Genomic DNA, 23,836 nt, shown 5'->3' on the forward strand with positions numbered 1-23,836 from the left:
CCTCTTCGGGAACTTGTGAATCAGTCCACGAATCATTCTAATTTACATTTGACTCTTCATTATTATTAGGTGAATCAATGGGACTTGTTCTAGAGGTAGACATCTATCACATAATATCAAACACGTTAAGAGATTAATATATCACATAATATTCACATGTTAAAAATATATAGTTTCCAACAAAATTTGTTAAGCAATCATTTTTCAAGTAAACACGGTCGAAGTCCAGACTCACTAATGCATCCTAACAAACTCGATAAGACACACTAATGTAAAATTCTGGTTCTCTAAGACCAACGCTCGGATACCAACTGAAATACAGTTGGGGACAACTACCGTCCCACCCAGTGCCTTCCCAGCTAACCGCCTGGTGACCACTGAGTGTACCTCAGATACTGATTTTAGGGCCTGCCTCTCGGCTACTGCCAACCCTCGTAAGGGATCGCAAGGAGTAAGAGCCAATGCTTCATCACAGGTAACACTGTGAGAACCTCCTTTACGACTAACCCGCCACACATGGACGGCGTTATACCAGCTCTGATACCAACTGAAATGTCCCGTTCATATTGATTATAAACGTTTCATATTAATTGATTTTGTTACGAGGTTTTGACCTCTATATGAGACGTTTTTCAAAGACTGCATTCATTTTTAAAACAATCATAACCTTTATTTTATCAATAAAGGTTTCAAAAGCATTACGTAGATTATCAAATAATGATATTCTAAAATATATTGTTTACACACGACCATTACATAATGGTTTACAATAGAAATATATTACATCGACATATGTTTCTTGAATGCAGTTTTTACACAATATCATACAAACATGGACTCCAAATCTTGTCCTTATTTTAGTATGCAACAGCGGAAGCTCTTAGTATTCACCTTAGAATAAACATGCTTTAAACGTCAACAAAAATGTTGGTGAGTTATAGGTTTAACCTATATTTATATCAAATCGTAACAATAGACCACAAGATTTCATATTTCAATACGCATCCCATACATAGAGATAAAAATCATTCATATGGTGAACACCTGGTAACCGACATTAACAAGATGCATATATAAGAATATCCCCATCATTCCGGGACACCCTTCGGATATGATATAAATTTCAAAGTACTAAAGCATCCGGTACTTTGGATGGGGTTTGTTAGGCCCAATAGATCTATCTTTAGGATTCGCGTCAATTAGGGTGTCTGTTCCCTAATTCTTAGATTACCAGACTTAATAAAAAGGGGCATATTCGATTTCGATAATTCAACCAGAGAATGTAGTTTCACGTAATTGTGTCTATTTTGTAAATCATTTATAAAACCTGCATGTATTCTCATCCCAAAAATATTAGATTTTAAAAGTGGGACTATAACTCACTTTCACAGATTTTTACTTCGTCGGGAAGTAAGACTTGGCCACTGGTTGATTCACGAACCTATAACAAATATGTACATATATATCAAAGTATATTCAAAATATATTTACAACACTTTTAATACATTTTGATGTTTTAAGTTTATTTAGTCAGCTGTCCTCGTTAGTAACCTACAACTAGTTGTCTAACGTTAGATGTACAGAAAAAAATTGATATATATTATCTTGAATCAATCCACGACCCAGTGTATACACGTCTCAGGCTAGATCACAACTCAAAGTATATATTTTTTTAGAATCAACCTCAACCCTGTATAGCTAACTCCCTCTTTACTGCATATAGAGTGTCTATGGTTGTTCCAAATAATATATACACATGGGTCGATATGATATGTCAAAACATTTGCATACGTGTCTATGGTATCCCAAGATTACATAATATATTAGAATACATGTATAATACAATATAAGTTAGCTAGGATATGATTAATATAGATTTGTTACCAATTTTCACGTTGCTACAACAAGAAAAATTATCCAATCTTGTTTTACCCATAACTTCTTCATTTTAAATCCGTTTTGAGTGAATCAAATTGCTATGGTTTCATATTGAACTCTATTTTATGAATCTAAATAGAAAAAGTATAGGTTTATTGTCGGAAATATAAGTTACAAGTTGTTTTTGTAAAGGTAGTCATTTCAGTCGAAAGAACGACGTCTAGATGACCATTTTAGAAAACATACTTCCACTTTGAGTTTAACCATAATTTTTGGATATAGTTTCATGTTCATAAGAAAAATCATTTTCCCAGAAGAACAACTTTTAAATCAAAGTTTATCATAGTTTTTAATTAACTAACCCAAAACAGCCCGCAGTGTTACTACGACGGCGTATGTCCGGTTTTACAGTGTTCTTCGTGTTTCCAGGTTTTAAATCATTAAGGTAGCATATCATATAGATATAGAACATGTTTTTAGTTGATTTTAAAAGTCACGTTAGAAGGATTAACTTTTGTTTGCGAACAAGTTTAGAATTAACTAAACTATGTTCTAGTGATTACAAGTTTAAACCTTCGAATAAGATAGCTTTATATGTATGAATCGAATGATGTTATGAACATCATTACTACCTCAAGTTTTCTGGATAAAGCTACTGAAAATGAGAAAAATGGATCTAGCTTCAAAGGATCCTTGGATGGCTTGAAAGTTCTTGAAGCAGAATCATGACACGAAAAACAAGTTCAAGTAAGATTTCTACTCGAAATAAGATTGTTATAGTTATAGAAATTGAATCAAAGTTTGAATATGAGTATTATCTTGTATTAGAAAGATATCTTACTGTAAATAAGAAAGATTTCTTGAGGTTGGATGATCACTCTAAAAGATTGGAAGTAAGCTAGCAAACATGGAAGTATTCTTGATTTTATGAAACTAGAACTTGTAGAATTTATGAAGAACACTTAGAACTTGAAGATAGAACTTGAGAGAGATCAATTAAATGAAGAAAATTGAAGAATGAAAGTGTTTGTAGGTGCTTTTGGTCGTTGGTGTATGGATTAGATATAAAGGATATGTAATTTTGTTTTCATGTAAATAAGTCATGAATGATTACTCATATTTTTGTAATTTTATGAGATATTTTGAAAGGACCCGTTCGTATACATTATAAATGATTCACAATAGTTGATTACATTGCGAGGTATTTGACCTCTATATGATACATTTTACAAAAATTGCATTCGTTTTTAAAAGACAATCTTTCTTTACATCGAAAATTGACAGGCATGCATACCATTTCATAATATCCACTATCCAACTATAAATTGATTTAATAATAATGTTTGATGAACTCAATGACTCGAATGCAACGTTCTTTGAAATATGCTATGAAAGACTCCAAGTAATATCTTTAAAATGAGCAAATGCACAGCGGAAGATTTCTTTAACATCTGAGAATAAACATGCTTTAAAGTGTCAACCAAAAAGGTTGGTGAGTTCATTAGTTTATCATAATCATTTATTTCCATCATTTTAATAGACCACAAGAATTTCATTTCCAGTTCTCATAAATATACGTCCCATGCATAGAGACAAATAATCATTCATATGGTGAACACCTGGTAACCGACATTAACAATATGCATATAAGAATATCCCCTATCATTCCGGGATCCTCCTTCGGACATGATATAAATTTCGAAGTACTAAAGCATCCGGTACTTTGGATGGGGTTTGTTAGGCCCGATAGATCTATCTTTAGGATTCGCGTCAATTAGGGTGTCTGTTCCCTAATTCTTAGATTACCAGACTTAATAAAAAAGGGCATATTCGATTTCGATAATTCAACCATATAATGTAGTTTCGATTACTTGTGTCTATTTCGTAAAACATTTATAAAAATTGCGCATGTATTCTCAGCCCAAAAAATATAAAGGGTAAAAAGGCAAATGAAACTCACCATACTGTATTTCGTAGTAAAAATACATATAACGTCATTGAAAAAGTGCAAGGTTGGCCTCGGATTCACGAACCTATATTAATTATATATATTTATATGTTGGTCAATATTTGTATAGCAATTTAGGTCAGGTCATAGTGTAATCCTATTCTATAGCTCGAGTCTAACTCTACAGTATAGTAACATGTTATATTACTCATGCTCAATTAAGATTCTAGTAAAAGGTGACGTGTGAAACAACGTAACACAAATGGTTTCATAATCATAAAATAGTATTTTAGATTTTTTTTTTTTTTTTTTTTTTTTAGAGAAAATCAACACAAAAAGTTAACTGAAAAGTTAACAGGAAAAGTCAAAGTTCAAAGTCAAAAGTCAAAGGTTAAAGTCAAAAGTCAAAGGTCAAAGTAAAAATGAGGTCGCATGCAAATATATAATAACTTATACGAAAATGATTTTCGGTCAAACATGACTAAACGGGCCACTTCAGCTATTTTTAGAAAAATTATCGGAACTCCGATTGATAAACGGCCAAAGATAAAAGTTACACATTACCAAAAAAAAATTAAGCATAAATATTACAGAAGTAAACTAAACCTAGACAACTCGTAGTTGCCAACGCGTTTTCGGCGTTTCAAAGTTAATTTTTCAGCTTTAATAAATTTACAAAAGTGACCGAGTAGCCTACTTTGGAGATTTTTAGAAAATTCCTCAAAACTCGTATTGACAAACGGTCAAAGCCTACAAATTCTCGTTACCACAAAGATATAACATGATTTTTGGTAAGAGTAAACACATATCAGGCCGACCATGACAACTGATACAAAACTGACATTTTTAAATAAAAAAGTTTCAGCTCTTTTTAGAATTTTAAAATGTGACCAAACTGTCAAATTTGATAAAAATGTTTTAAAATCTTTTCGGTATAAGTTGTTTGATGTACAAGTTAACCATTAGGCATATGCTCAATTTGCAATCCAAGGTAATACTTGGTTTTTTCAAGATCTTTCATTTCAAAATAATTCTTTAGAAGTTGAATGATTTCATAGATCTCTTTATTTGTTCATATGATGTTAAGAACATTGACATAAATAACTACGATATATATCTGATCATTGTTTTTCATAATAAAAATACATGTGCAAATAAGTTTATATGTATACACTTTTCTTATCAAGTAATCACTTAATCAGTTATACCACATACGTCCCAATTGTATAGACCCATATAAAAATCTTTGTGATTTAATAGAATACATTCCCTTGGATTTTGCATTAGATTCTTATGATACCTTAAACCCTTCAGGTATATTCATGTATATCACTATCATGTGATCCATACAGATAAGTAGTTACAACATCCATGAGATGCATTTAAGTAACTACCAGGTTGATTAAGTATCTAATAAGTAATTGTATCCATTACAGGAGGATAAGTTTTCCTCATAATTCATTTTCGGTCTTTGTGGGAAATCTTGATTTACAAGTCTAGTTTTGCCTTGTAACTTCATTTGCACATTTCTTTTTCGGATAAAAATTCATTTGTATCCCATACGTTTCGCATCTTTAAAAGTGATAACGATTAATCCGAAAACTTTTTTTTATTGAGCGATTCTAATTCAGCTCGTATTTCTCCTTTCCATTGAGCTCAATCATGTCTATTTTGATATTCAATAACAGATTTTGGTTCTAGATCATCATCTTTATTCATGATGTCATTGTAATATTATATGAAAATATCTCATCAAGATTTTTCATTTCATTTCGATTCCATAATATTGCATAATTTATCGCAATTTATGTATTTACATTTATCAATATCCTCTGCAGAAGGAATATTGATATTTGGTTCTTCTTGAACACTTTATTTTACCTCATTATCAGCTGATTTTCTTTTCGAGGATTTTTATCTTCGAAACCAATTGATCTTCCACATTTCATGCGTGACAAAGATTCAAGAGTGACATTATTACCAGCTTTTGGAATTTCAATTCGAGCTGGAGCTTTTACTGTTATTATATATGATTTAGTCACTCTTTTTGTATCTTTAAATGCATCACGTAATTAATTTGCAAGTTCTTGCATATGCAACATTTTTGAACTTTTGTTTCGCATTCTTTTATGCGAGTTCCATATACCTTAATTGATGTTCACATCATGAAGCATCTTTTCTTTATTTTTCATTTCTCCCCCTAATTTAGGGAACAATGTTTCATTAAAGTGACAATCAGCAAAACGTGCTGTAAAAACATCACCCTTCATGGGTTCAATATATCTTATGATTGAAGATGTTTCATATCCAACATATATTTCCATCATTCTTTGAGGAATCATTTTAGTGCGTTGTGGTGGTGCAATTTGAAAATACACTCCACAACCAAATGTTCTAAGATGGAAAATATTTGGCTCTCGACCAAAATTAAGTTGGTAACGGAGAATATTTATGACTTGCACTTGATTTAATGCGAAGTAATGTCGCATCATGTAAATTTACATGTCCCCATATAAATATTGAGAGTTTTGTACTCATTACTAATTGTCTAGTTGTGATGACCCGGAAATTTCCGACTAAATTTAAACTTTATCTTTATATTATTCTGACACGATAAGCAATGTTTGTTAAGTTAAATCTCAAGGATTTTAAACTATGTTTATACATTCATTTAAACCTCGACCAAATTCCAATGATTCACGAACCATTAAATGAACATATATGATTATGTATGTATATGTGTATATGTTATAAATTGAAAATGTCAACAAAGTATTTAAAAGTATAATGCTTTATATGAACGTATTTGTTTCAATATGATTATCGATGAAATTAAAAAATATATATATATATTAAATGATTGAATTATCAGAAACATTGAATTATGATTACAAGTCTCTGTTGAGAGGTCCACTATGATTTGAGAAATCTATTCCTCTTAACGATATTCATAATAATTTGTAAAGCTATTTATAAATAAAAATAAAAAGTGTCATTTACGAAAGTTAGACAAAAGCTAGTGGAGAATTGGTTTCCATAATATTCTATTAATCTATTTTCAAGCGTACAAAAACATTTTCAGTTTAAAAAGAACTTTATTATTAAAACGTATATAACTTTTATAAATATCTAGAATCACTTTTGACAACTCATTACTTAACCAGTATAATAAATATAACGATATTTATATTTTATTTCATTAAATATATATAACAATTTAAATTAATATTATATATATTTATACGCGTATTATACATACATAGTTTTTATACTTTTACTATACTTTAACTTTACCTTTACTTTACTTTTACTATACTTTAACTTTAATAATTCATACTTTAATAATTCACTTTAATAATTTATACTTTAATAATTTATTTTAATAATTCATACTTTAATAATTCACTTTAATAATTCATACTTTAATAATTCACTTTAATAATTCATACTTTAATAATTCACTTTAATAATTCATACTTTAATAATTCATACTTTAATAATTCACTTTAATAATTCAAAAATCTATTATAAATAGAATTCAATAGGTTTCATTATTTCATAGAAACTTGAAAATATATTTCTCTAAACTCTCTCAATCGATTTACATATATATATATATTTGCTCTGTATTATTTCAAGATATTATTAGTATACATAAAATATTACGATGGAGTGATGTCCGAGTGATTTCAAAATAGTTTTTTGAATGAGTCAAAGCTAAGGAAATTATGGGTTATAGCTATGGAGGTGATGGGTATGGTTCATGGGTATGCTCGTGAGGTCAATCTAGTGTTTATCATCTCCGTTGCGTCTACGAACTTTCCTGCAATATTGAATCTCAATATTGATACGTGAGCACTCATAACTTAACTTTTATATATCAATAGTGTATCCCTGACTAGTGCTCGAGTATATAAAATTATGCATGCTTGTACATTCGATATTGTCCTTAGATAGGTTTGTTGAATCCTGAATTAGATACATATGCTACTGAGATAGGGTATATGATATGCATGTCATTGGAAAGCTAGCGAAAAATTAAAAACTTTTCATTTAGATATCGAATGGTTTCGATGAACAGATTTGAAGTTATAGTCAACTGAATTTTAGTATTATTGTTAAAATGATTATTATTACTATCGTCGTTATTATTTTAATAGAAATATCATTGTTATTATAAAATATCATTATTACTATTATGTTAGTATTATCATTTTATCATAATAACATTTTTAGTAAATATAAATATTGTTATTTTTTTATAGAATAATAATAATTATTATTACAAAATAATACAACTTTTACTTATCATTATTATGATCAATATTATTTTATCAAATAAATAGGGGATACAAAGATATTTTTCACCACGCGTAATATAATTACATTAATAATACTTACCACTATAGTTTTAAGATATTAAGTGAACTTTATAAATTTTACTACTTAAGATATATAAAAGTATATTTTATCATATATAAACGTTAATATAAATTTTTATTAATAAATGACTTTTATTATTATAAAATCTAATAAATATATTTAAATATATAAAACGACTATAGTTAAGTTATATAATAAACACGTATAAATTTTAGAAGTCATTTTGGGTCAAGTTGACTTTTGTTGACTTTTGCATATTAGTCTCGAGCATTAGGATTGTGGTACACTATGACTTGACCAAAAATTGTTAGACAAATATTGACCAACATATAAATATATATAATTAATATAGGTTCGTGAATCCGAGGCCAACCTTGCACTTGTTAAATGACGTTATATGTATTTTTACTACGAAATACAGTATGGTGAGTTTCATTTGCTCCCTTTTATATATATTTTTGGGACTGAGAATACATGCGCTGTTTTTATAAATGTTTTACGAAATAGACACAAGTACTAAAACTAATTCTACGTGGGTTTAAATCAGAAATATACCCTTAGCTTGGTAACATTAAACTACTTGTCTATGTATGGTAGGCGCGAATCCTAAAGATAGATCTATTGGGCCTGACAAACCCCATCCTGACTATGGGATGCTTTAGTGCTTCGAGGTTATTTTAAACACACCTGATCTGGTGTACTTCAGAGGGTAAAACATGAACGTTAAGGCTTGTTACCGGGTGCCTACAACTTATAGAATACTTTTATACACTTGCGAGTGTACATATATTTATAAACGGAAATCTTGTGGTCTATTAATATATTGAAATGATTGATATGATAAACCTATGAACTCACCAACCTTTTGATTGACACTTTAAAGCATGTTTATTCTCAGGTATTAAAGAAATCTTCCGCTGTGCATTAGCTCATTTTAAGGATAATACTTGGAGTCATTCATGGCATATTTTGAAAGACGTTGCATTCGAGTCATTGAGTTCATCAAGATTATTATTAAGCCAATTATAGTTGGATGTATTATGAAATGGTGTGCATGCCGTCAACTTTCGTTGTAAAGAAAGTTTGGCTTTTAAAAACGAATGCAATGTTTGTAAAATGTATCATATAGAGGTCAAATACCTCGCGATGTAATCAACTATCGTGAATCGTTTATAATGTATATGAACGGGTCCTTTCAGTTGGTATCAGAGCGGTGGTCTTAGCGAACTAGGTCTTGCATTAGTGTGTCTAACTGATAGTCGTTAGGATGCATTAGTGAGTCTGGACTTCGACCGTGTCTGCATTTCAAAAGTTTTGCTCATCATTCTTGTCGGAAATTACCTGCTTATCATTCTTAGTCTAGACACATCTTATTGCATTGATTGCATGAATAGTGTATAGACAAAATTCATATCTTAGCGTATCTGCTAATTCATATCTTAGCGTATCTGTTACTGTAAACTTTGCCTAACATATTCCGTAAATTCCTCCGTAATCTACGAAACCTTTTGCTCTATATAATTAGAATACCACCCGATAGCCGGAAAATCATTTCATATCCAAAAATTCTTTATTCAATCGTACGAAATGGAATTCGTCATTAGTTCAAGTCTCTCGGATTCCGAAATGGAATCCCACTCAAGTTCCGAAAGCAGTGTGACCGGAATGGATCAACCAATTAGTCATCATCTATTCTGGATGAATTGGTGATGGGTTCGTAGCCTCCTTAATCATTGGAGACAAGAAGAAGGTGATCCCTTCCATCCACCACATTGCCCTCTTGGCGAAGAACCTGAAGCACTTACCGACGAACCTATCCGAAACACCATTTTCTCTCTTATTTCTAGAGTATCTCGTCACGATTACATACTACACCAAATTCTAGATTTTATTTATCCGCTCGTCCGAACCGACAATCACCCCGGTGTAATAGAAGAAGTCAACGAGCTTCGCGCTCGGGTAGTGGCTTTGGAGAATATGGTGCAAAGGCTACAAACACCAGTAGCAGCACCAGCAGCATAAACAGTACCACCATCAGCAACACCAACAGTACCATTACCACCACCAACAACAACCGCATCGCAAACCTCAACTTCACAATCTGTCCCATGAGCATCGACGTCATACGCCCTGTAGATACTAAGGAATACCACAACGATGAAGTATTGATTCATAACTTCATTGGGAAAACATTCTACGACGATTATGTAATTTCTAAAGTTTAGAAATTATCTATCCTAGCCTTAACCATAAATCAAGTGAGTTTAATTTAATATTAACTCATTAAATCTATATTACATCTATATTACATCTGAAGAAATATACACATATATTTCCATAAAGACTGTAATAAAATTCTTTTGTACAAAATATTAATTGTGACATTTTTTTTAACGGGTAGGTAATATCCGAGAGATATATAAATTCACAATTAATATGTTACATTCTTCGAATCTGATTCAGCAAATCATCCATTATACTCCCTACTTTCACAACAATATACATTCTTTTATAGAAATTAAAACAACCATACTCATTCAAAAATCTAATTACATATTCTGATTTTGAAATCGCCGAATTCAATTCAAGTTATAAACGATATCATCACTCTTAGATTCTTACATCTTTCAAAGCTATACTTTAACTTCAAAACTGTGTTAGAACATCGTATGTATATTAACGATTATAATCTGTGTTCAAGCCCTTCAAAATACCTGAAGACACTTCAAATAATGAACAATCGAGATGATGATCCAACCATATGTTATCCACAGTTACGTACCTGAAAAACTCTTGAAACCAAAGTCATAATTTAACATGTATCCATGTCAGACCTTTTGGCATTTACTAGCTAAAATAACTTTTCAATCCCTTCTAAAAATAGACGATTTTGTCACAGCTCCAGCAAACCAACTTTAATTGTTCATTCGAATAAGCCTTATTATAATGATTACCCCTTCATCATTATTACCGGGGAACCTTTCATATCTCGCCACATTAGCAGTAAACTTATTAACAACTTCATTGATCTTTGACTTTCCGAAAAATCTTTATATTTATCAAAATCCCATCATTTACTCATCTGCATCTTGTAACGAGAATTGCCATATGAATCATCAGAAATTAGCAATCAGTATTTTGAAATCTCGCAGCATGTCTACGCCAACAATTATATGTGTCTATCTTCTGGACTTATATACTTTGAATGTGAAGTTTCTGAAAAACACCCTAAACAGCGAACTAGTTCTCGAAATACTGATTAAGCATCAAAAACTGTAAACGATCTTAACAGTAAAAAGTTTGATGACAAAGAATAGTAAGGTGGAAAAGCTGAGAAAAAGAGAAGGTTTGGAACTGGAAAATGGATTGAACAGACTATGAAGGAGGCTGTGGACAAATCACAAAGACTAAATCTGCCTTCAAAGAATCCAAATGATTCAGTGCCTGCTAAAGTCATTAACGAATACCTTACTCTTTATTCTAAACCTTTACAGACAAATCTTCATCATCATCCATCAATATTAGAAATTCTAAGATATTATCATATCTTTCATTATAAATATCCGCGATATTTCTGAAGATATTTTCACAACTAATCTTATCTGAAGTCATTTATCTCTTTGCGCTATCAGTGTTACATCATATAAGAAACTATTAGTTTCTATATTCTATAAACTTTCGAGTTTAAATTATGAATGTTTTGAAGTAGTGTTGGGAACTGAAGCATGAGTTAGTATAATATAATGACACTTGATCAACGTGATTATATTACAGTAAGTCATGCTGAGTTTCTAATGGGACATGACAATTCACAGACCATGCCGTCATCATGTTCCATGTTACACGACTCTTGTATTCTATTTAATCTCTAAAAATATCAAGAATATATTTTCTTGATGATTCGGTCTTTTGAGGGTATTCTTGTAAATTAACAAATCAAGATCGTGCCATTACCATTTCCTTCTTAGAACATTAACTATGTTCATTCTGAAATTCATATCTGCGAATACTGGACCATTACAAACGTTGCTTAATCGCAAGAAGAAGAAACGAAAGGACAAAACTCCAAAATAGAAATTGGAGTATAAATCGTAGCAAATAGAAGAGAGCATTAACTGTGGATGTCAATGATTATAGAAGACAAAAGCAGGGCTTTAAAATATAAGGGAAGATATAAAACCCAACAACCACCCAAAAATTATAAACCGTATATATCGATGCATATAGCAATATAAAGACACGGAAGAACTAAAAACACTATAAAACCGAGAGTATAGTAGAAGTAAATAGATTCTTCCGGAGGCAGATGAAAAAGAAGAACGACAGATATGAAAGTGAGGAGTATATCGAGAATCAGTACTGGATGAAGCATATTGACAAATACTTTAAAATATGAGTTGAGGGAGAAAGAATAGAAGGTGTGAGTTGTAAGGAAACGAAGGAGGTGGATTTATAGTGAAATACCCGACAGAGAAATCAAGATGGATTATCGTATTAATTCGAAGAGAATCATAATCTCCTTAATTACCGAAGCATTAAATCCAACATAGATTACAAAGATTTTCTTTAAATTCGGAGATCAATTGTGATGACGTCAAAAGATATGACGAATCACTATAATCTTATTTCCTTCATTTACGATAACTTCCCTCATACGCTTTGAGTAATCGAATTATTTTATCCATACTTCTTAGACATGATAAAACTTCATAATCGTCATAATAACATTCTCATTGTTAGCCATAACGACCTCTATCAAATTTCGGGGACGAAATTTCTTTAACGGGTAGGTACTGTGACGACCCGGAAATTTCCGACTAAATTTAAACTTTATCTTTATATTATTCTGACACGATAAGCAATGTTTGTTAAGTTAAATCTCAAGGATTTTAAACTATGTTTATACATTCATTTAAACCTCGACCAAATTCCAATGATTCACGAACCATTAAATGAACATATATGATTATGTATGTATATGTGTATATGTTATAAATTGAAAATGTCAACAAAGTATTTAAAAGTATAATGCTTTATATGAACGTATTTGTTTCAATATGATTATCGATGAAATTAAAAAAATATATATATATATATTAAATGATTGAATTATCAGAAACATTGAATTATGATTACAAGTCTCTGTTGAGAGGTCCACTATGATTTGAGAAATCTATTCCTCTTAACGATATTCATAATAATTTGTAAAGCTATTTATAAATAAAAATAAAAAGTGTCATTTACGAAAGTTAGACAAAAGCTAGTGGAGAATTGGTTTCCATAATATTCTATTAATCTATTTTCAAGCGTACAAAAACGTTTTCAGTTTAAAAAGAACTTTATTATTAAAACGTATATAACTTTTATAAATATCTAGAATCACTTTTGACAACTCATTACTTAACCAGTATAATAAATATAACGATATTTATATTTTATTTCATTAAATATATATAACAATTTAAATTAATATTATATATATTTATACGCGTATTATACATACATAGTTTTTATACTTTTACTATACTTTAACTTTACCTTTACTTTACTTTTACTATACTTTAACTTTAATAATTCATACTTTAATAATTCACTTTAATAATTCATACTTTAATAATTCACTTTAATAATTCATACTTTAATAATTCACTTTAATAATTCATACTTTAATAATTCACTTTAATAATTCATACTTTAATAATTCACTTTAATAATTCATACTTTAATAATTCATACTTTAATAATTCACTTTAATAATTCAAAAATCTATTATAAATAGAATTCAATAGGTTTCATTATTTCATAGAAACTTGAAAATATATTTCTCTAAACTCTCTCAATCGATTTACATATATATATATATTTGCTCTGTATTATTTCAAGATATTATTAGTATACATAAAATATTACGACGGAGTGATGTCCGAGTGATTTCAAAATAGTTTTTTGAATGAGTCGAAGCTAAGGAAATTATGGGTTATAGCTATGGAGGTGATGGGTATGGTTCATGGGTATGCTCGTGAGGTCAATCTAGTGTTTATCATCTCCGTTGCGTCTACGTACTTTCCTGCAATATTGAATCTCAATATTGATACGTGAGCACTCATAACTTAACTTTTATATATCAATAGTGTATCCCTGACTAGTGCTCGAGTATATAAAATTATGCATGCTTGTACATTCGATATTGTCCTTAGATAGGTTTGTTGAATCCTGAATTAGATACATATGCTACTGAGATAGGGTATATGATATGCATGTCATTGGAAAGCTAGCGAAAAATTAAAAACTTTTCATTTAGATATCGAATGATTTCGATGAACAGATTTGAAGTTATAGTCAACTGAATTTTAGTATTATTGTTAAAATGATTATTATTACTATCGTCGTTATTATTTTAATAGAAATATCATTGTTATTATAAAATATCATTATTACTATTATGTTAGTATTATCATTTTATCATAATAACATTTTTAGTAAATATAAATATTGTTATTTTTTTATAGAAAGTATATGTTCACAACTTGATCCTATTGGGATTCAACTTTAATTGGCATAAAGTTTAACAAGTTTAAAAGGTAATTACACGCTTCCGTTTATTATGATTCTTAAAAGGTTTTAAGACTTATCAAACTTGTTAAATCCCAACAATGGTATTATTACAAAATAATACAACTTTTACTTATTATTATTATGATCAATATTATTTTATCAAATAAATAGGGGATACAAAGATATTTTTCACCACGCGTAATATAATTACATTAATAATACTTACCACTATAGTTTTAAGATATTAAGTGAACTTTATAAATTTTACTACTTAAGTTATATAAAAGTATATTTTATCATATATAAACGTTAATATAAATTTTTATTAATAAATGACTTTTATTATTATAAATTCTAATAAATATATTTAAATATATAAAACGACTATAGTTAAGTTATATAATAAACACGTATAAATTTTAGAAGTCATTTTGGGTCAAGTTGACTTTTGTTGACTTTTGCATATTAGTCTCGAGCATTAGGATTGTGGTACACTATGACTTGACCAAAAATTGTTAGACAAATATTGACCAACATATAAATATATATAATTAATATAGGTTCGTGAATCCGAGGCCAACCTTGCACTTGTTAAATGACGTTATATGTATTTTTACTACGAAATACAGTATGGTGAGTTTCATTTGCTCCCTTTTATATATATTTTTGGGAGTGAGAATACATGCGCTGTTTTTATAAATGTTTTACGAAATAGACACAAGTACTAAAACTAATTCTACGTGGGTTTAAACCAGAAATATACCCTTAGCTTGGTAACATTAAACTACTTGTCTATGTACGGTAGGCGCGAATCCTAAAGATAGATCTATTGGGCCTGACAAACCCCATCCTGACTATGGGATGCTTTAGTGCTTCGAGGTTATTTTAAACACACCTGATCTGGTGTACTTCAGAGGGTAAAACATGAACGTTAAGGCTTGTTACCGAGTGCCTACAACTTATAGAATACTTTTATACACTTGCGAGTGTACATATATTTATAAACGGAAATCTTGTGGTCTATTAATATATTGAAATGATTGATATGATAAACCTATGAACTCACCAACCTTTTGGTTGACACTTTAAAGCATGTTTATTCTCAGGTATTAAAGAAATCTTCCGCTGTGCATTAGCTCATTTTAAGGATAATACTTGGAGTCATTCATGGCATATTTTGAAAGACGTTGCATTCGAGTCATTGAGTTCATCAAGATTATTATTAAGCCAATTATAGTTGGATGTATTATGAAATGGTGTGCATGCCGTCAACTTTCGTTGTAAAGAAAGTTTGTCTTTTAAAAACGAATGCAATGTTTGTAAAATGTATCATATAGAGGTCAAATACCTCGCGATGTAATCAACTATCGTGAATCGTTTATAATGTATATGAACGGGTCCTTTCACTAGTTATTAGCTGCAAGCGTTTATCTATTGATTCAGCTAAAACAATTTTGTGTATGCACATGACCAACTGGATGTTCAACAACAATCCCTGTAGACATATAATAATCATTAAATGCTTGAGATGTTAACTCACTAGCATTATCAAGTCTCATCCTTTTAATGGTGTAATCAGAATAACGTGTTCTCAATTTAATAATTTGTGCAAGAAACTTTGCAAATGCCATATCACGGCTTGATAACACACAAATATGAGACCATCCGCTAGATGCGTCTATTAGAACCATGAAATATCAAAATGGTCCACTTGATGGATGAATTTGTCCATATATATAACCTTGAATTCTTTCAAGAAACATTGGTGATTCTTTCTCAATATTCTTTTCATTAATCACCATATGTGTTTTTTATTAATCACCATGTGCTTTTTCATTAATCACCATATGTGCTTTTTCATTAATCACCATGTGCTTTTTCATTAATCACCATATGCGCTTTGAATCATATGCGCTGCGCTTTTCATCATACGCGCTTTTAATCATATGCGCTATGCTTTTAATCATATGCACTTTTCATCATATGCGCTTTTCGGTGCTACATAGGTATTTCTCATTTTCGATTATTATTGACTGATAATAATATCCATTATGATATTTATGATATATATTAGAGAAACTTAACAAATTTCTCTTTGATTTGGGAGAAAACAAAGCATTGTTTATCAGAAAATTCGTACCATTTGATAATATGAATTTTTTTTTTTTTTTTGCCTTTTTCGTTCCTTATATCAAGTTTGCAAGACCTTATATAGTATTTATAATTCCTTCATTTGATTTAAATCAATGAAATATTTCTTAGATTTGATCATAGTGTGTATGTTACCACTATCTGCAATACATAGGTCTTTACCATTAAACTGATGTTGTATTTCAGCATGATTCATACTAAAACTTCAAATAAGATAAGTAAATAATGAGTTATATTTCAGCAAGATAAGCAAATTATAAGACCATCCAAACTTAAAATTTTGAACTTATTTTGTAACTTTTAGAAATGTACTGTCAATTTATTGAACTATATTTTTTATTCCAATATTGTACATTTATATGTACTTCAATTCACGTGAAGTACATTTTTGCTTTAATCTTTTTTAATATGTCATGTAACTTATACGGAGTAATAACTTAAGATAAAATAATATTTAAATAAATGAAAAATGAAATAAAAAAATAGAATAAGATTCTTTTGATTTCGTTTCGGTCCCCCATTGTTGCTGTGACAACGATTGACAACCCCTTTTCTTTTGAAGACGTTCACAAAAGTCATTGTGGGTCCTACTTCTATTTTCCCACTGAAATTTACAAAGTCGTGACTCAACGAAACTAAATTTCCGCCTTTTACACTTTACACCCCCTCATTTTTATCTGAAGTACATAAATGATAACACCTAATAAACATATATTTGGATGGAGTTTTAGTTGGATTAGTTAAACTTTATTATTTGCAAAAAAAAAATTAATAACGGTTACGGAGTACTATATAAGACTTAATAACATACATGGTCTAGACACCATAGTTAAATGGTTATTTAGGTAATAGCCAATCAAAGATCTATAGTTCTTAGACTAGAATACTAGTATATCTAGCAAGGAGAATTTTATGTTTTAAATGGAGTAATCTAATGTTTGTAGGTTGTGGATCACACTAGAAGATATTAAAATATATCTACTCCTACTTAGTACAACAAAATTAATTAAGACTATTAAGTAGATTAAGAGTGCACATAAAAATCTAGACATCTTAGATAATTCAGTTTATTTAAGTCTAAGATTGCTAAGGGTTTACTTGGTTTTCAAAAGATTCATTTGTTTATTATTATTATTATTATTATATTATTATTATTATTATATTATTATTATTATTATTATTATTATTATTATTATTTTACTTTTCACTAATTGAAACAGTGTTTGTTTCTTTCCTTTTTTTTTTACTCAGTCAATTTAATATCACTCCTCTTTCACTCTTCTAGATCCTTCCTTCCCTCTTTAATTTTTCTTTAACAGAACACACTATCTTCTACATACTTCATCTAACCTCTTTATTTGCACTAAAAATGTTTGTCGCTTTTTCCTACTTTTACTAAAGGATAATCACTTTTTATAGTTACTGTTCATAACAAATTGTTTTTATCGATTTTGCTTTAATTCATACATAAATAAATAAATAAGAATTCACATATTGTGGCTATTTAATGCGATTGTAGTTACGTGTCCCCTAGTGACATATTTTAAATCTATTTAATGGGCCCTAATCATATATACATTGATTGACTAGGGAATCCAATGAAAAGGAAAAATACAAAACAAAAGAAAGTGATTTTTCTTTAACAGAACACACTCTCTTCTACATACTTCATCTAACCTCTTTATTTGCACTAAAAATGTTTATCTCTTTTTCCGTTCAATTTTTCCAATCAAACACATACACATACCTTCCATCCACCGACATCCACATGATCTCTCCATTTTCTCTAAAAATTATTTCGTCGATATTGATATATAGTTTATAATTGTTATGTGTAGTTTATGATGGTCAAAATTTAAAATCAACCATTTTTATTATTGTATATATGTATGTATGTGTGTTTGTTCAATAGTTGACCAAATTCTGTAGAAAAGGTAACTGCTTACTATTGGGTGTTTGACTTTGTTACTATTTGCATAGGGTTTGTTATCTCTGAGTAAATTATAACTTCATCAATAATCATAAATGTTAGATAACATAAATATAAATGTTAATGAAGTTAATAAGAGTTAGATTACAGAAATATAATTCAGGCTGTATAACCGACCATATATAACTAAAATAACATAAATATAAATGTTAGTGAAGTTAATAAAAGTTAGATTACATAAATATAATTCAGGCGGTATAACCGACCATATATAACTTAAATAACATAAATATAAATGTTAGTGAAGTTAATAAAAGTTAGTAAACATAAATGATAGTTAGGCGAAAATGTCGACCATATATAATTTAGGTGGCAGAGCCAACCATATAATAAGAACAATACAAATGCACTAAGAACTTAATAAAAATTAGTAGTTCAAAATGTTAGTAGTCCAAAATTTGATATATTCGAGTCTGAAAATTATTAATAATTTCATACCTTGATTAGTGACTCGTGATCGTTTGAGATATCCTTTGATTACACTAAGCTCTTCGTGCTGATAACGTGTTGTAATTTAGTAGTTTATAACTACTTTTGACTTATTTACTAATTAGAGACTTATACATATAAGTAAGAAAAGAGAGAGTTTATATATATGAAATATATATCAAAGTGTGTATATGTTGAAGGCTAACATAGAGGCCTTATTTATAGTGTAAAATATTACTATGCAAGCTATACAAAGTTGACTAAAATTTATCATCCATATGACTTTTTGTACTCATATTATAACAAAAGACAAATTTAGAGAAGAAAAAATGCACCAACGGAGATATATAATTGAAGAGAATACTATTTACCTACGTATATCCAAATTTGAGTTAACTAGTTGGGCGACCTAGCTTTGCGCCGGTTCTTCACCCTTGATTAACATTAATTACATAGCTAATTATTGAGAAAGTAATTATTTATCAATTTTTTTTGTTTTGTCGAGGAAAGACCAAAAATAGTTATGTGATTGATTTGTAATATGCATGAAAGTATTATTCATCATTTTTTGTTTTACTTTTCGTCTTGTCGAGAGAAAAGATTCAAATGCTCAATCAATAAAGTGAGACGTAAATCAACGATTGGTACAAACTATTTAATAAAATAGGAAAAACTATTTATATATATATATATATATATATATATATATATATATATATATATATATATATATATATATATATATATATATATATATAATGAGTTACGTAGTTAATTTATAGTAAGAAAAAAAGTTAAACAGAATAAAGTGAAAAATTATGTGGCTGATTTAATAATAATAATAATAATAATAATAATAATAATAATAATAATAATAATAATAATAATAATAATAATAATAATAATAATAATAATAATAATGAATATTTGTTAGTCAGTAAACATTATGTGGTCGATTTATAATGAATGAGAAGTTTAATGGTTAAATTATAAAATGTGAAAGCTTTGTGGTAAGTTTATAAAAGCTATAGAGTTAAGTATTATAAAGGGTGTGGTTGAATTGTGAAAAAACAAAAAGTTTGAGGTGAATTTATGAAACTTATGAGAGTCACTATTTATTTTCTCTATGTCATTTAGATATATAGGTAGTTTAATGGTTAAATTATAAAATGTGAAAGTTTTGTGGTAAGTTTATAAAGCTATAGAGTTAAGTATTATAAAAAGTGTGGTTGAATTGTGAAAAAACAAAAAGTTTGAAGTGAATTTATAAAACTTATGATAGTCACTATTCATTTTCCCTATGTCATTTAGATATATAGAGTAATAATATTGGTTTATCCATACAAATATCCCACATAACCCATATACACCCATATTATCGATTCAATCACATGTTACCAAACCATTCACACTCTCCATTATCATTTTACTCTTACCCTTCATCTAGCCTTCTCCAATATCATTGACATGTAGATCCCTTCATCTTCCCTATCACCTTCTTTGACGCACTGTCAAGATTTGAAACCACAACCTTGTATAACACAACCTTCATAGCAAATGGTCAACATTACTACTCGGCTTCAGATAATATTGAACTAAATTAGATATCATAGTATCTACACAATTTACGATAGATTATATACAACTCAATATACTTCAAATGTTTGTTCAATAAACAATTTTTTGAATAAATGTTTATCTTATACTCCGTATGAAAGGTAACTATTGGAAAATTTACATACCAGAACATAGGGAGTCCAATACACCGAAAGTCAGTTTGGGAAGTAGATTTATTTGACAATTTTTTGTTTTCGCCTTTTTCCCCTTCATACGGACACCCCTACTGAAAAACCTTAAATCAAAAATGGTAAATTGTTATGACATAGTCAAACCGTAACCACACAATAACAATCTATAAATTCATTTAGTGATCAAATAAGGATTCAATCATTACTTACAAAACACAGTTTTTAAGTAATGCATCAATGATTGCCTCTATTCCTCTGGCCACCATGATATAGCATCTCAAAACTGAATCATCCTTCAAGGCAAAACAATGACTCATTGAAGCAATTTTTAAATCCTTTTATATTGAAGCATTTAATCAAACGGTTAGAGTGCAAAATAGTCATAGTTAATTATAAAAGAACTTGATATATAATGCATATACTGTAAAAAACAAAAAACTAAACATCCAACAATTTCATTTACACACATAAAAAAGCATCTCCAAATTGAATCTTACTGCAAGGCAAAACAATGAATCATTCAAGCAATTATTAATCATTTTCTACCGAAGCATTTAATCAAACAATTATAGTCCAAATAGTTATAGTTAATCAAATAGAATCTTAGTATAAAATACATAAAAAAAAGTAAAAGCTTAACATCCAAATCTAAAAACACTAACTGAAACCTTATATGCACACATAAAAAAAAAAATAAGAAATTTTTGTATCCATGTGAAATGGTAGAATGCAAAAGAAGCTAATGCTAAATATATTGATGGAGCTTAGTAAAAAAACATACAAAATTAAAACATTTAAAATCAAAAACTCGTTTATTTACATTCCGGCTTTAAACCTCAAAATATACCTAATATTTAGGTAAATTAATGTACGTGAAGAATATTTACGGGGAGACCAAAGGATACAGAGAAATAATAGAAGATGATGGAGATGATGAACTACAAATTTTTAATGAATGGAAGGGGACACACTCATCTGTATTACTACGTATATATTTGAATTATCGTTTATAGAGAAAAAATTTGAATTCAATGCCAATTTACAGACTTTGGAAATCGTAGAAGTACTTGGGCGTGGGCAAAAAGTGGTGTGTAATCATACTCCGTAGTAAATACCTGTACAAATTAAAATTTGAAATCTTGGTTATAGTAACAGTAATACTTTTTGTACCGAGATCGATCTTCTTGTATTTGTTAATTTTTCACATTTTCGAGAATAATTTATATTTTAATCTAATTCCTTGTTTTTTGTCAAAAAAAAATAGTAATACTTTTTACACTTTCAAGAAAATAATTAATGATAATTGGAGGAGAATATAGGTGTTGTTAATAGTAAAGTATAAGTATCTTGTTGTAGAAAATGTAAGAAGATGAATTGAAAAGTTAGATGACAAAATAATACGGAGTAATAATGGTAGTAATATCAATAGCCGATTCTTTTTGAATTATGCTTAGTAAAAAGGACCAATAATAAATACGGAGTACTTGTTATTTCATTAACCAATAACCAATACATGCATAACAATGTTAAAAGTAGTCCTCCACTACTACTAAAAGGAATTATGTTATTAAGAAAATGAGGATCATTTTGAAATTTATCATATAATTTTGAAATTTTATTAATATACTTAAATTTTAGATTTGTGACATCATCTTAAAGCCTTATATGTTTACACTTATTAAAGCTTTGCATGAGAGAATGCCACATTGGATAAAATGTCATCAGCAAGACGTTATAAAAGCAGCAATATTTTATAGCTAGTGGTGAAATAGTAGTCCAACATGATTCTCGATGTACCTAAATACAATATTAAATAAAAAAAAGTATCATAGTGGTATTTAAACATGCACAACAATTCACATGTGAAGATATTACTAATCCTAAGTTCTAAATGTCAAATTCACCTTTAAAAATAGTAAAATGTCATTTTCGGAATCTAAACCGCTTTGAACGAGGGAAAGCTTTAAGGAAGTCTTGCTCGTAGCGCCATTTTGTAGTTAACTTGCAAAAATGGGCCAAAGCTGAAGTTGAAAATTTTTCAGAAAATTCTCCACAAAATTTTGCCCGATTTTGTGGAGAATTTGGTGATTTCAAATATGTGTTTTACGGCCATTAATTATCATTTAAAGCGAAACTACACTCTCATATATTCGGATTCAATATGAAATTTTGAAACAAAAACAAAAATAAGGTTATGAATATAGAGAAATAAAAAAAACGGCTAAAAATACTCGAACAATAAAACCAAGACGTTATAAAAGCAGCAACTTTTTATAGCTAGTGGTTAGATAGTAGCCCCAACATGATTCTCGATGTACCTAAATACAATATTAAATAAAAACACGTATCAGAGTATTACTTAAACAGGCATAACAATTCACATGTGGAGGTATTACTTATCCTAAGATTTAAAAGTGCTAAATTCACGTTTAAAAATAGTAAAATGTCATTTTCGAAATCTAAACTGCATCGAACCGGGGAAAACCTTAAGGAAGTCTTACTCGTAGCACCATTTTCTATTTATCTTGCGAAAATGGGTCAAATCTGGAGTTGAAATTTTTTTCAGAAAATTCTCCAAAAAATTTTGTTCGATTTAGTGGGGAATTTATTGACTTCAAATATGTGTTTAGCGGCCATTAATTATCATCAAAACGAAAATACACTCTCATATATTCGCATTCAATATTAAATTTTTGAAACAAAAACAAAAATAAGGTTATGAATCTCGAGAAATAAAAAGTGACTAAAAATACT

General features: G+C 29.2%; 1 long non-coding RNA gene across 2 annotated transcripts; it reads right to left on the reverse strand.

Moving 5' to 3' along the window:
- Positions 1 to 20,664: 20,664 nt before the first annotated feature.
- Positions 20,665 to 22,091, reverse strand: LOC139874265 (uncharacterized). 2 transcript variants are annotated; one of them, XR_011767860.1, is made up of 4 exons: positions 21,988 to 22,091; positions 21,293 to 21,365; positions 21,077 to 21,186; positions 20,665 to 20,880 (listed from the first exon to the last, which is right to left on the reverse strand). It is a non-coding gene; the product is annotated as an uncharacterized lncRNA (long non-coding RNA). The 2 variants fall into 2 exon arrangements; XR_011767859.1 differs by having other exon boundaries at positions 21,293 to 21,375; positions 21,930 to 22,066.
- Positions 22,092 to 23,836: the final 1,745 nt, after the last annotated feature.

Source organism: Rutidosis leptorrhynchoides, chromosome 11 (assembly GCF_046630445.1).
Source record: "Rutidosis leptorrhynchoides isolate AG116_Rl617_1_P2 chromosome 11, CSIRO_AGI_Rlap_v1, whole genome shotgun sequence".
In the NCBI taxonomy this organism is placed as follows: Eukaryota; Viridiplantae; Streptophyta; class Magnoliopsida; order Asterales; family Asteraceae; genus Rutidosis; species Rutidosis leptorrhynchoides.